Genomic DNA, 13227 nt, shown 5'->3' on the forward strand with positions numbered 1-13227 from the left:
CTGGTGTGATTGTTGTTTCATGTTGTGCATGGAAGAATGAATTGACTGGGGGAGAGACAGAGTTGTGTGTGTGTGTGAGTGTTTTCTACAGCAGAGTACACAACACTACCCAGGAGTCTGCTTCAGGGGTTGTGTGTCAGTTGTTAATGTCATAAAATAGAGCACTATTTAAATACAGACAGATACACAAACACACTGTACCTGACATGCACACTGCATATTTAAACTCTACACACACATACAAACACACACACACACACACTGTCTCTCTCTCTCGCTCTCCCTCTCTCTGTCTGACTAGTGGTGAGTGAGACTGGTACTGGAAGTGTTGTTCCTCTGGGTGATGTTATCTTCCCAGAAAGCTGACAAAGAGGACAATTTTAAATCTTCCCGTTATCATGCTAAGTGTGACCAACCAGCTGGGACAGCTGGCTCCTAAGGACACACACACAAACACACACTGCCTCGGGACACACAATTACAGAGGTACGGCTGGCTGTGATAACTACTTCAGAGGAGTGTAGCATTACAGGCAGGGATTTACCCTTTAGTACCCAAGCCCATAACCATATTACTGTAAGCAGACATTCTCCAGTTGCAGTGATGGGAGCATGTTCAAAAGACAAACACATGTGTGAGGGAAAATGTTGTTGTCTGAAGAGCTAGCATTGAATTGTCCACAGCATCTCCTCTCACTCTATCTAGGTTTGTTCAGGTGAATGTGACCTGCTCCTCAGACCAATGGACTTGTTTTTTTAGCAGTATATAAGGACTGAGAGGGAACGCCCTTGTCAGAGTTTTCATTAAGCTTGGATTGAGTTTGTGAACCTCTCCGGCCGTGATAATAAAGATTGATTCATTTACAGTGAGTTTAGAGAGTCCTTAGTGTTGAATTTCCACGACACATGCACATAAGCATCATGCACATTTGCACACACACACACATTGTCTAAGGACAAAAAGCCTTGAGTTTTTTGCATGCTTGTGAGCCTACAATCACACGTATGTGTGTGTAGAGCCGGGGTAAAACTTTCAGAGAAGCCCTCTTTCATCCGGAGCATCGAAGAGAGAGAAATAAAACAATATTGTGCTTGGCCTGGCTCCAACGCTAGTGAGAGAGAGGACAGGCAGGCAGAACTCGGGGTGGCAGGGAGTTTATGAAAACACTGCCTGATGTTGTAACTGTAATAGCTTGTCTTTTCAGAGCTGCTTTTCCAGCCTAAAAGGGGCTTATTTCGCTGCGTTGCCAGGCTTTTAAGAGTCTGTGCTTACATTCTCTCCTCTCTTTATTGGCCTCTTATCTCTCCTTATCTGGCGTTTTTTTATACCAGCTAATTAGCCTATTATAATGACCCTGGCCTTTGACCCCTGGATGAAATACACATCAGCCATAATGCTCACTATATTACAGCTAACTCATTAAGGCGCTGTCAGCAGTGTCAGAACTGCTAATCTCCTCTCCTTCTGGAAAGAAAGCATGTTTTTCCAGTTAGCTGAGCTGATGATGATAAAATCCCCACATCTACTATATTACCCTGTGTTTTGATTCGGACTAAAGACGGAAACATAACTCATCATGATCTACAGTACAGAATAGTCACTGGATTTGCCTAACATTTTGTTTTACTCTTCTGCTGCTGTGGGTATTTTGTGTGAAAGGCCTGGCAGTGTGTGTGTCAGGGTTTCCATAAGGAAAATGTGGAGCCAGACATTTGACCAGCAGCATTTTAATTTACCGGACATTTGAGAAATTTACCGGACCCATATGCATTAGGTGCGTAACCTGATTAGGATGCCCACCCGACAGTGTGAGAGAATGAGAGAAATCACATTTAGATTTGTAACGCTCGTCGTGCGTGGAAGAAGAGGAGGACCAATGCGCAGCGTGGTAAGTGTTCATATTCTTTAATGAAACAACTGAACACTGGGGGGGGGGAAGACAAAAGACAGTCCTGTACGGTGAAGAAAAACACAGAACAGAAAATAATCACCTACAAAACACAGGTGGGAAAAAGCTACCTAAGTATGATTCTCAATCAGAGACAACGAACGACACCTGCCTCTGATTGAGAACCATACCAGGCCAAACACATAAACACAACCTAGAAAAACAAACATACTGCCCACCCCAACTCACGCCCTGACCATACTAACACAAAGACAAAAATAAAGGAACTAAGGTCAGAACGTGACAAGATAATGGTAATTAATCCTAACAGAACATGCAACTCAAGGATACAATGACGTGTATCCTTCTTACTGAACACATATGTGCGCTTTGAAGATGTTAGAATAACTGTCCACATGTATTTTTCCTCAGCCAACAAGATGAGTAATGAACAGCCGAATCAATAGCCTTTGTCAATCTACTATCCCATATTAGAAAAGTTGACCTATTCTATTGGTCAGCTTGTCGTTCTGTGCGAAAAATAAATGGCCTATTACAAACAGACTCTAGAACAGTTGTGAGATGATAGATCCCAAATTCATATAACCAGTACATCAACAAAAAAAATAAAAAGCAACCGATCAGAACGTTTAGCTTAAAATGTTGATAAACTATTATTTCTTAATTTTGTTCTGAAGTTGATAAATGAAATTGTTGCTGGACAAAAATCCATAGCAAAATAATGCTTTTTTATTCATTTATTCAATACCAGTCGATGTGCTCCAACTTCATTGGTTAATAAATCCTCAAGCTGTTTGGAAATTAGTGTCAGGGGCGTGAGTTTCTATTTTTACAATTCTGAGATTGTTAATTTCAGCTCATGAAACTTGCGACCAACACTATGCATGTTGCGTACATTTTTTTGTTCAGTGTATATTAATTTATGATTTATAGCAGGGATGAAGATGCGCCGCTTTTCAATAAAACTCACATTTCTATTCTGTTAACAACAATAATCAACAGTAAATGTGATTTTTGAGCACAATGGGTGGACTCCCAAATGCGTTAAGCACCCAATGCATATGGATGTCTGGTACATTTCTGAAATGTCAAGTAAAGTCAAATCCTGTCGGTCACGTTGAACGGTGCCCAATTTTTCTAACAGGAACCATGGTGTGTGTGTGTGTGTATGTGTGTAAGTTAACCAGCTCATATCTCAGGCATTGTCTCTGCTTCCTGTTGCTCCGGGACTCTGTTCAGTACTTATCTATCAATTCTACTACACTGAATATGAGCAATGCTCCCCATCACCCCTCCTATATCTCTGCTCGTCGACCCCAACCTCACCCTACCCTAACACAAGCATAAAGCCTAATGCACACATTCACATTCACTCAACAAGCCAAGTCAAGGACAGCATCCCAAATGGCACCCTATTTCCTACATAATGCCCTACTTTAGACCAGAGACCCTGGTCAAAAGTAGTGCACTATAAAGGGAATAGGGTGCCATTTGGGACTCAATGGAGCCAATGAAGACAAATGGAGTTTCCTGCTGGGTATTTGGCGTGAACAGTGATACAGTGATACAGTTTGATACAGCTACAGCTGGAAAACACTGCTCAGGCATTGTTGATTTTATTACAGTACAAAAGGATTGAGCTTTTTCTGTTTGGGATTTGTATCGATAAAGATCGCTGGTGCTCAAGCCAGATGTGATGCCATGCAAAGAGCAGGTCACACGATGGTCACAAGCATGGGAGCACATCGATGCCGAACGCTATCTCACTCACACACACACATGCATGTGCATTCACACCACACGCACACAAACACACACACAAATATGCATTAACAAGGGGGTGTCATGACGTTGGCCTGAGGGTAGGTTTTCGTCTCTCTACCCTACTGATGTTACATTTGCAAAACACTTAGTTAACTTCTTCGATATAGGGGGCGCTCTTTTAATTTTTGGATGAAAAACGTTCCCGTTTTAAACAAGATATTTTGTCACGAAAAGATGCTCGACTATGCATATAATTGACAGCTCTGTAAAGAAAACACTCTGACGTTTCCAAAACTGCAAAGATATTGTCTGTGAGTACCACAGAACTGATGTTACAGAAAAAACCCAGATTAAAAAACAATCAGGAAGTGCCGCATTTTTTTAAACCGCCTCATGGCAATGACTCCTTATATGGCTGTGGAGGAGCTAGGAGTCAGCTTACCTTTTCCACGTTTTCCCCAAGGTGTCTGCAGCATTGTGACGTATTTGTAGGCATATCATTGGAAGATTGACCATAAGAGACTACATTTACCAGGTGGTCGCTTGGTGTCCTCCGTCGCAATTATTGCGTAATCTCCAGCTGCAGTATTTTTCCGTTCGACTCTGATGAGAAACCAACTGCCAGGAATGATTTTTCATCGAATAGAATTGTGAAAAACACCTTGAGGATTGATTCTAAACAACGTTTGCCATGTTTCTGTCGATATTATGGGGCTAATTTGGAAAACAGTTCGGCGTTGTAAGTGACTGCATTTTCGTTTTTTTTTCTTGGCCAAACGTGATGAACAAAACGGAGCTATTTCTCTTACACAAATAATATTTTGGGAAAAAATTAACATTTGCTATCTAACTGAGAGTCTCGTCATTGAAAACATCCAAAGTTCTTCAAAGGTAAATGATTTTATTTGAATGCTTTTCTTGTTTTTGTGAAAATGTTGCCTGCTGAATGCTAGGCTTAATGCTATGCTAGGCTATCAATACTCTTACACAAATGCTTGTGTAGCTTTGGTTAAAGCATATTTTGAAAATCTGAGATGACAGTGTTGTTAACAAAAGGCTAAGCTTGTGTTTCAATATATTTATTTCATTTCATTTGCGATTTTCATGAATAGGAAAGATTACGTTATGGTAATGAGCTTGAGGCTATGATTACGCTCCCGGATACGGGATTGCTCGACGCTAGAGGTTAACGTAGAGATTCAGGGAACATCAGAAGGTGGGGGGGGATGAACTATATTCTGGTAATCCGACCAACTGAACACATGCGGTGGTACTTAATGAATATGATGTCAGTTCGGTTGTCATCTGAGACATTCTCATCAATGATAAGATTACATAAACTCTACAGTGGAAAGTCTACACATCAGAGTTATCGGATTCACATGTTGTTCAATTTAAATGTTTGAATATGAAATGTTTCGTGATGGGATGAAATGTGATTTTAGCTTCTAAAATGTGAGATTTGGGTTTTCATAAGATAGTGCTCTGCTCAATCAGTGGCCCGCCCCTGTGAAGAGACACGGGCTATAAAACTTTTCATACACGCCCTCCTCTCCCTTCCAATATAAGCCCTTGACGACAATATAACCTCCTGTTCCGAGGACGTGAGGAAGACGGTCCGATGTCAGAATGGTTCAGATAATAACTACAGAACGAAGCCAACATCAGCGTGAGCTTTGCTTGCAAATGGTATGAACTTTGAACTCTTATTCACTACAGAAGTGATACCTCCTAGCCGTTGAGTTAGCAACAGCCACTGCAAACGAGGGTTAAGAAGGAACAGACAGAGTATCCCGTCTACCACACAACGACATTACTACAACGTATTCAATTTACCAGCAGAGACGTTCTTCAAAGGACAAAGAACTCGGTTGGACAAATCAAATCAAATCAAATGTATTTATATATAGCCCTTCGTACATCAGCTGATATCTCAAAGTGCTGTACAGAAACCCAGCCTAAAAACCCAAACAGCAAGCAATGCAGGTGTAGAAGCACAGTGGCTAGGAAAAACTACCTAGAAAGGCCAAAACTTAGGAAGAAACCTAGAGAGGAACCAGGCTATGTGGGGTGGCCAGTCCTCTTCTGGCTGTGCCGGTGGAGATAACAGAACATGGCCAAGATGTTCAAATGTTCATAAATGACCAGCATGGTCAAATAATAATAATTACAGCAGAACAGTTGAAACTGGAGGTGGACTGGGGACAGCAAGGAGTCATCATGTCAGGTAGTCCTGAGGCATGGTCCTAGGGCTCAGTTCCTCCGAGAGAGAGAGAGAAAGAGAGAATTAGAGAGAGCATACTTAAATTTACACAGGACACCGGATAGGACAGGAGAAGTACTCCAAATATAACAAACTTACCCTAGCCCCTGACACAAACTACTGCAGCATAAATACTGGAGGCTGAGACAGGAGGGGTCAGGAGACAACACGGCCTTCCATCTACCACCAACCTACTGAAGCGCAGCGCAGAGTAAATATTTATTGCATTTTCCTTTTCCAAATGGGCAGTAATTTAGAATGCATAAGATACTGTATTTACGATAGCACAGCTTCGCCCTTTGTTCCTCAGTCTTCCTGCTCTTTCACTTTCAGCCAGCCCCTTTTCTGTTCCGCCCGCTAGGGACGTTTTCCTTTATGACTGTCACGAATCCCGTTTCCTGAGTCTGTTTTCTGCCTATGTTCTGTCCTGGAGAGTTTTTCCGGCGTCCTGGAACGCACCCTGTCTGGTTGCCGGGCAATGTAGCCAGTTGGGGTTTCTGATTACCCGCACCTGTATCCCATCAGCTATCTGCACACCTGGTCCTGATCATCATCTCTCCTCTTCATAAGCCCGGACCTGACATCCATTCCCTGCCGGATCGTTAGCCATGAACAGTATGTTGTGCCAGAGTATCAGCCTCAAGTTGGATAGAATTTGTTTTGTTGTTTGTTACGTATTGCTTGCCTTGAACTTACCTCCGTTTGTTCTGTCTTCAGTTACTCACCCGGATCATTTACCCCATTCCCGCCTGGTCGGAGGAGGATTCCGCTTCCCCATTGGATCCACCTATTTACTCCCATCAACTCACCACCGCTACCCGCTACACCACCTGGATATATCTATCCATTCACTTTCACTTGTAAATAAATACTCACCTTCTTCCTACTCTCCTTGTCCTGGTCTGCTTCTGGGTTCGATTTTGAAGAATCGTGACAGAACGATCTGGCCAAGAATGAACCCAGCGGACCTGGATTCCGTTTGCCATGCCATTACCCAGCAGGGGAAGACATTGGGACAACACAAGACGGCGCTAGAGGAGATAGCGGTTGCAATCCAGAACTTATCTGCTAGCTTGACACAGATCCAGGATCAGCTCAGTTTGCTGGCGATTCATTCACCACCTGTTTCACCCATCTCACCTGCCGTGCCTGATGCGGTTTCCTTCCGTGAACCCAAGGTACCGACGCCTGATAAATATGAAGGGGATTTGGGAAGATGCCGTTCGTTTCTTATGCAGTGTGGGTTAGTGTTTGATCTGCAGCCCCATTCTTACGCCACTGACAAGGCTAGGATAGCCTTCGTTATTGAACTGCTGCGTGGAAGAGCTCTGGAATGGGCTTCAGCCGTTTGGGAACGACAGGGGACCTGCATGGCTTCATACCAGGAATTCACGGGAGAGATGAGAAGGCTTTTTGACCATCCAGTCCGAGGTAAGGACGCAGCTAAACGTTTGTTCACTCTTCGCCAAGGAGCTCGCAGTGTGGCAGACTTTATGATCGAGTTCAGGACATTGTCTGTGGAGAGTGGTTGGAATGAGGAGTCACTACAAGCGGCTTTTTACCAGGGGTTGTCGGAGCAACTCAAGGACGAGCTGATATCCTATCCAGAGCCTAGTGACCTAGACAGCTTGGTCACTTTATCTATTCGGGTAGATAATAGAGTCCGAGAGAGAAGGAGGGAGAAGCAGTGGGGCCCATCCAATCAATCAGCAACTCGGTTACCATTCGGTTCAGGAAGTGAACCAGAACGTATTGATCGTTATTCCCCACATGGGATTAGTGGAGGGGTCTTGCCACCAGAGCCTGAACCAATGCAAGTGGGGCGACACGGGCTAACTAAGGAGGAGCGCCAACGTAGACGTGAGACCAACAGCTGTCTCTACTGTGGTAGCTCAGGACATTACATCTCCGCTTGTCCACAGTGCTCGGTAAACTGCCCGGCTCGCTAGTTTTGGGAGGAATTTTAGCGAGCCAGAGTCAACCTCTCAAGAATCCTGTCAGACCCCGTTTTCCTGCGACCCTTATGAATAAGGATCAGAGCTTAGAGATGAACGCTTTTATCGATTCAGGTGCCGATGGCAGCTTTATTGATGCTGACTTGGTGGAACAGCTGGGGCTTTCCAAGGAGCAATTGCCGGAAGCCATTGAAGCAACCACTCTGAACGGCATTAGTCTGGCACGGATCACTATGAGGACTGAACCGGTTAAGATGTTGTTGTCGGGTAATCATTCAGAGTTTATCTCCTTCTTCATTCTGTCCTCGCCCCATGTTCCTCTGGTTCTTGGTTACCCCTGGCTGAAGGAACACAATCCCTCGTTTGATTGGGTGACGGGTAAGGTAACTAGTTGGAGCATTGATTGTCATGCTAACTGTCTTAGGACTGCCTGTTCTCCTGCCATTTCCAGTCAGGTCAGTGACTCTGCTCCTCCTGATTTGTCCCTGGTTCCAGAAACATATCACGAGTTGGGTGAAGTATTCAGTAAACAGAAGGCTCAGTCCCTTCCTCCCCACCGACCTTATGACTGTGCGATTAATCTGTTTCCTGGAGCCGCCTTTCCCAAAGGACGGTTATACAGTATCTCTCGACCTGAACGTGAGGCCTTGGAGACCTACATCAAGGAGTCTCTAGCTGCAAGTCTCATTCGACCCTCGTCATCACCTCTGGGAGCAGGATTTTTTTTGTGAGCAAGAAGGATGGCACTCTTCGACCGTGTATTGATTATCGGGGGTTGAATGATATTACGGTCAAGAACAAGTATCCCCTGCCCTTGATGAGCTCGGCTTTCGATTCTTTACAGGGTGCTACGGTTTTTACGAAGCTTGATTTACGTAATGCTTATCATTTGATTCGGATCAAAGAGGGGGACGAGTGGTTGACTGGGTTCAATACTCCGATGGGACATTTCGAGTACCAGGTGATGCCGTTTGGACTGACCAACGCTCCTGCTGTGTTCCAAAGTATGGTGAATGACGTTCTGAGATATATGATTGGTATTTTTGTGTTCGTTTACCTGGATGATATCCTCATCTTCTCGAAGGAGCTTTCTAGCCACGTTCAACATGTCAAGCAGGTCCTGCAGCGGTTATTGGAGAACCGTCTGTTCGTGAAGGCTGAGAAGTGTGATTTTCACGCCCACACGACGTCCTTCCTCGGTTACATCATCTCCAGGGGAGAGATCAAGATGGACCAAGAGAAGGTTCGGGCGGTTCGGGATTGGGTCCAGCCCGGTTCGAGATTGCAGCTCCAGAGATTCCTGGGGTTTGCAAATTTTTATCGGAGGTTTACCCGTGATTACAGCCGGGTGGCCGCCCCTTTAACTGTACTGACGTCTTGCACCAGAAAGTTCTGTTGGTCTCCTGAGGCAGACCGAGCATTTCTAGATTTGAAGAGCCGATTCACCAACGCCCCGATTCTCTCTCAACCTGACACTTCCCGTCAGTTCGTTGTGGAGGTGGATGCGTCTGATGTGGGGGTGGGCGCCATCCTGTCCCAGCGTAGCTCCACTGATGGTAAACTCCATCCCTGCGCCTTCTACTCTTGTCATGTTTCTCCAGCTGAAAGAAACTACGATGTGGGTAACCGGGAGCTTCTCGCTGTGAAGCTTGCCTTGGAGGAGTGGCGTCACTGGTTGGAGGGAGCGGAGCAACCGTTTGTGGTCTGGACTGACCACAAGAATCTGGCTTACGTGCAATCGGCTAAACGTCTCAACTCTCGTCAGGCCCGGTGGGCTTTGTTTTTTGGACGCTTCAATTTTTCCCTGACGTTCCGACCTGGGTCGAAGAACGGGAAGGCAGATGCCCTGTCCCGGATGTTCTCCAAGACGGAGGAGAGTGAGGCCAAGACTGAGACGATTCTTCCCCAGAACGTTGTCGTGGGAGCCGTTACATGGAGGATTGAGGAGGAGGTGATGGCGGCTCTTCGGACACAGCCCGGGTCCGGTAACGGTCCACCCGGTCGGTTGTTCGTGCCTGAGTCGGTTCGTTCTGCTGTCCTTCAGTGGTCCCACGCCAGCAAGATAGCTTGTCACCCTGGTGTTGCTCGGACTATGGCGCTACTGCGCAGACGATTTTGGTGGCCTGCCATGGGAGAAGATACTCGGAGGTTTGTTGCCGCTTGTCCTGTTTGTGCGCAGAATAAGAGTACCAATCGGGCCAGTTCTGGGCTTCTTCACCCCCTACCTATTCCCCGGCAACCTTGGTCGCATCTGGCCCTGGATTTTGTCACGGGGTTGCCCTCTTCTGTTGGTAACACGGTTATTCTGACCATTGTGGATAGATTCAGCAAGTTTGCTCACTTTGTTCCCCTCTCCAAGCTGACTTCTGCCACTGAGACGTCCGAGATCCTGGTTAGGGAGGTGTTCAGGGTCCACGGGTTGCCCTGTGACATTGTTTCTGACCGTGGTCCTCAGTTTACCTCTGCTGTCTGGAAATCCTTATGTTTGGCCATTGGAGCTACAGTCAGTCTCACATCTGGATTTCACCCCCAATCTAATGGTCAGGCGGAGAGAGCCAACCAGAAGATGGAGTCCACGCTGCGTTGTCTTGTCTCCTCTGATCCCACCTCTTGGTCATCTCAATTACCCTGGGTCGAGTATGCCCATAATACCCTTCCTTCATCTGCCACTGGGATGTCCCCCTTCCAATGCCTGTACGGATACCAACCTCCCTTGTTTCCTTCTCAGGAGAGGGATCTTTCGGTCCCTTCTGTCCAGGCCCACATTCGTCGTTGCCACCGGACCTGGCATCGGGCCAGGAAGGTCCTCCTTAGAGTTTCTGACCGGTATCAGATCCAGGCGAATCGTCGCCGTATTCTTGCTCTCGCTTATACCATCGGAGATAAGGTGTGGTTGGCTACACGGGATTTTCCTCTACGGACTGAGTCGAGGAAACTGTCACTAAAGTTCATTGGTCCGTTCGTGGTGGAGAGAATCATTAACCCTGCTGTGGTCCGACTCAAATTGCCGGCAACGCTTCGAGTACACCCCACCTTTCATGTCTCCTGCCTCAAGCCGGTTCACCTCAGTCCTCTGTTACCCCCTCCTCCTCGTCCTCCTCCTCCTCGGATGATCGGAGGTGGTCCTGTCTACACGGTGCGCCGCATCATGGACTCCAGACGGTGGGGTCGAGGGTTCCAGTATTTAGTGGATTGGGAAGGATATGGTCCTGAGGAGAGGAGTTGGATTCCTCGGCGTCAGATCCTTGACGATGACCTGCTTCGTGACTTTTACCGCCTCCACCCTGGCGCTCCGGGTAGTCCGCCCGGTGGCGTTCGTCGGAGGGGGGGTACTGACAATGACGTAATTTGTAATCAATGATTTAATTATGTGTAATTCTGCATGATTAGTTAGGTATTTAGTAAATAAATAATTAAACCCAATTTTGCATTGCTGATTCAACTTGTTAGCCAGGGTGTCACGGTCTTCCTCCTCTTCATCTGAAGAGGAGAGGCGAGAAGGATCAGAGGACCAAAATGCGGCGTGGTATGTGTTCATGTTGAATGTTTAATTAAAGAAAGAACTGAACACTGGATACAAAACAATAAACAAATAAAGACCGTGAAGCTATCATAAGGACTGTGTTGACACACGCAACTAACATAGACAATCACCCACAAACAAACAGTGCAACCCAGGCTACCTAAGTATGATTCTCAATCAGAGACAACTAATGACACCTGCCTCTGATTGAGAACCATACTAGGCCAAAACAAAGAAATGCCCCAAAACATAGAAAAACAAACATAGACTGCCCACCCAACTCACGCCCTGACCATACTAAATAAATACAAAACAAAGGAAATAAAGGTCAGAACGTGACAGTACCCCCCCCCCCCACCCCAAAGGTGCGGACTCCGGCCGCAAAACCTTGACCTATAGGGGAGGGTCTGGGTGGGCGTCTGTCCGCGGTGGCGGCTCTGGCGCGGGACGCGGACCCCACTTCACCATTGTCTTAGTCCGCCTTATTGTCCGCCTCCGTGGCTTCCTCACCATGACCACCCCTCTCAATGACCCCACTGGACAGAGGGGCTGCTCGGGACAGAGGGGCAGCTCGGGACAGAGGTGGGGCAGCTGCTCGGGACAGAGGGACAGCTGCTCGGGACAGAGGGGCAGCAGCTCTGGGCAGAGGGGCAGCTCTGGGCAGAGGGGCAGCTCTGGACAGAGGGGCTCCGGCAGCGGCGCCGGACAGGCGGGAGGCTCCGGCAGCGGCGCCGGACAGACGGGACCACCTGCAGGGAGGAGACAGAGAGACAGCCTGGTGCGTGGGGCTGCCACAGGAATCACCAGGCTGGGGAGACCTTCAGGAGGCTTGGGGTTAGGAGGAGGCACCTGAAGGACCGGGCTGTGGGGGAGCACTGGAGCTCTGGTGCGCAACCTTGGCACCACTTCCCCAGGCTGGACAACCACTCTAGCCCGGACCCTCCAGAGTGCAGGCACAGGTTGAACCGGGCAGTGGGTAAGCACGGGAGATCTAGTGCTTACTACACGCACCTCTCCCTTAGGCTCCATTCCCACATTCGCCCGGCACGAGCGGAGCGCAGGCAGAGGACGCACTGCACCCTCCCAGCGCCCCGGAGACACAGCACGCAGAGCCAGCGCAGGATACCCTGGACCAAAACTGCGTACCGGCGACCAGACCCGCTGAGCAGGCACCATACGCCCTGGCTCGATGCCCTCGCTCGCATGACACTCTCGGGGCTGTCCTATAGCGCACCGGGCTATAGACACGTACTGGCGACACCGTGCGCTTAACCGCATAACACGGTGCCTGACCAGTAACGCGCTGCTTATAATAAGCACAAGGAGTGAGCGCAGGTCTGCTACCTGGCTTAGCTCCACCCCTCGTGTGCCCCCCCCCAAAGAATTTGGGGCTGTCTCTCGTACCTGTCGCACTGCCGTGCTGCCTGCTCATATCGCCGCCGCTCAGCTTTCGCTGCCTCCAGCTCTGCTTTCGGGCGGCGATATTCCCCAGCCTGTGCCTAGGGTCCCTCTCCGTTCAGTTTCTCCTCCCATGTCCAGCTGCTGCTGCTGCTGTCGTCGCTGTTTTTTACCACGCGCTTGGTCCTTGGTTGGTGGGTGATTCTGTCACGGTCTTCCTCCTCTTCATCTGAAGAGGAGAGGCGAGAAGGATCAGAGGACCAAAATGCGGCGTGGTATGTGTTCATGTTGAATGTTTAATTAAAGAAAGAACTGAACACTGGATACAAAACAATAAACAAATAAAGACCGTGAAGCTATCATAAGGACTGTGTTGACACACGCAACTAACATAGACAATCACCCACAAACAAAC

Source organism: Oncorhynchus mykiss, chromosome 32 (genome assembly GCF_013265735.2).
Source record: "Oncorhynchus mykiss isolate Arlee chromosome 32, USDA_OmykA_1.1, whole genome shotgun sequence".
NCBI classification, from domain to species: domain Eukaryota; kingdom Metazoa; phylum Chordata; class Actinopteri; order Salmoniformes; family Salmonidae; genus Oncorhynchus; species Oncorhynchus mykiss.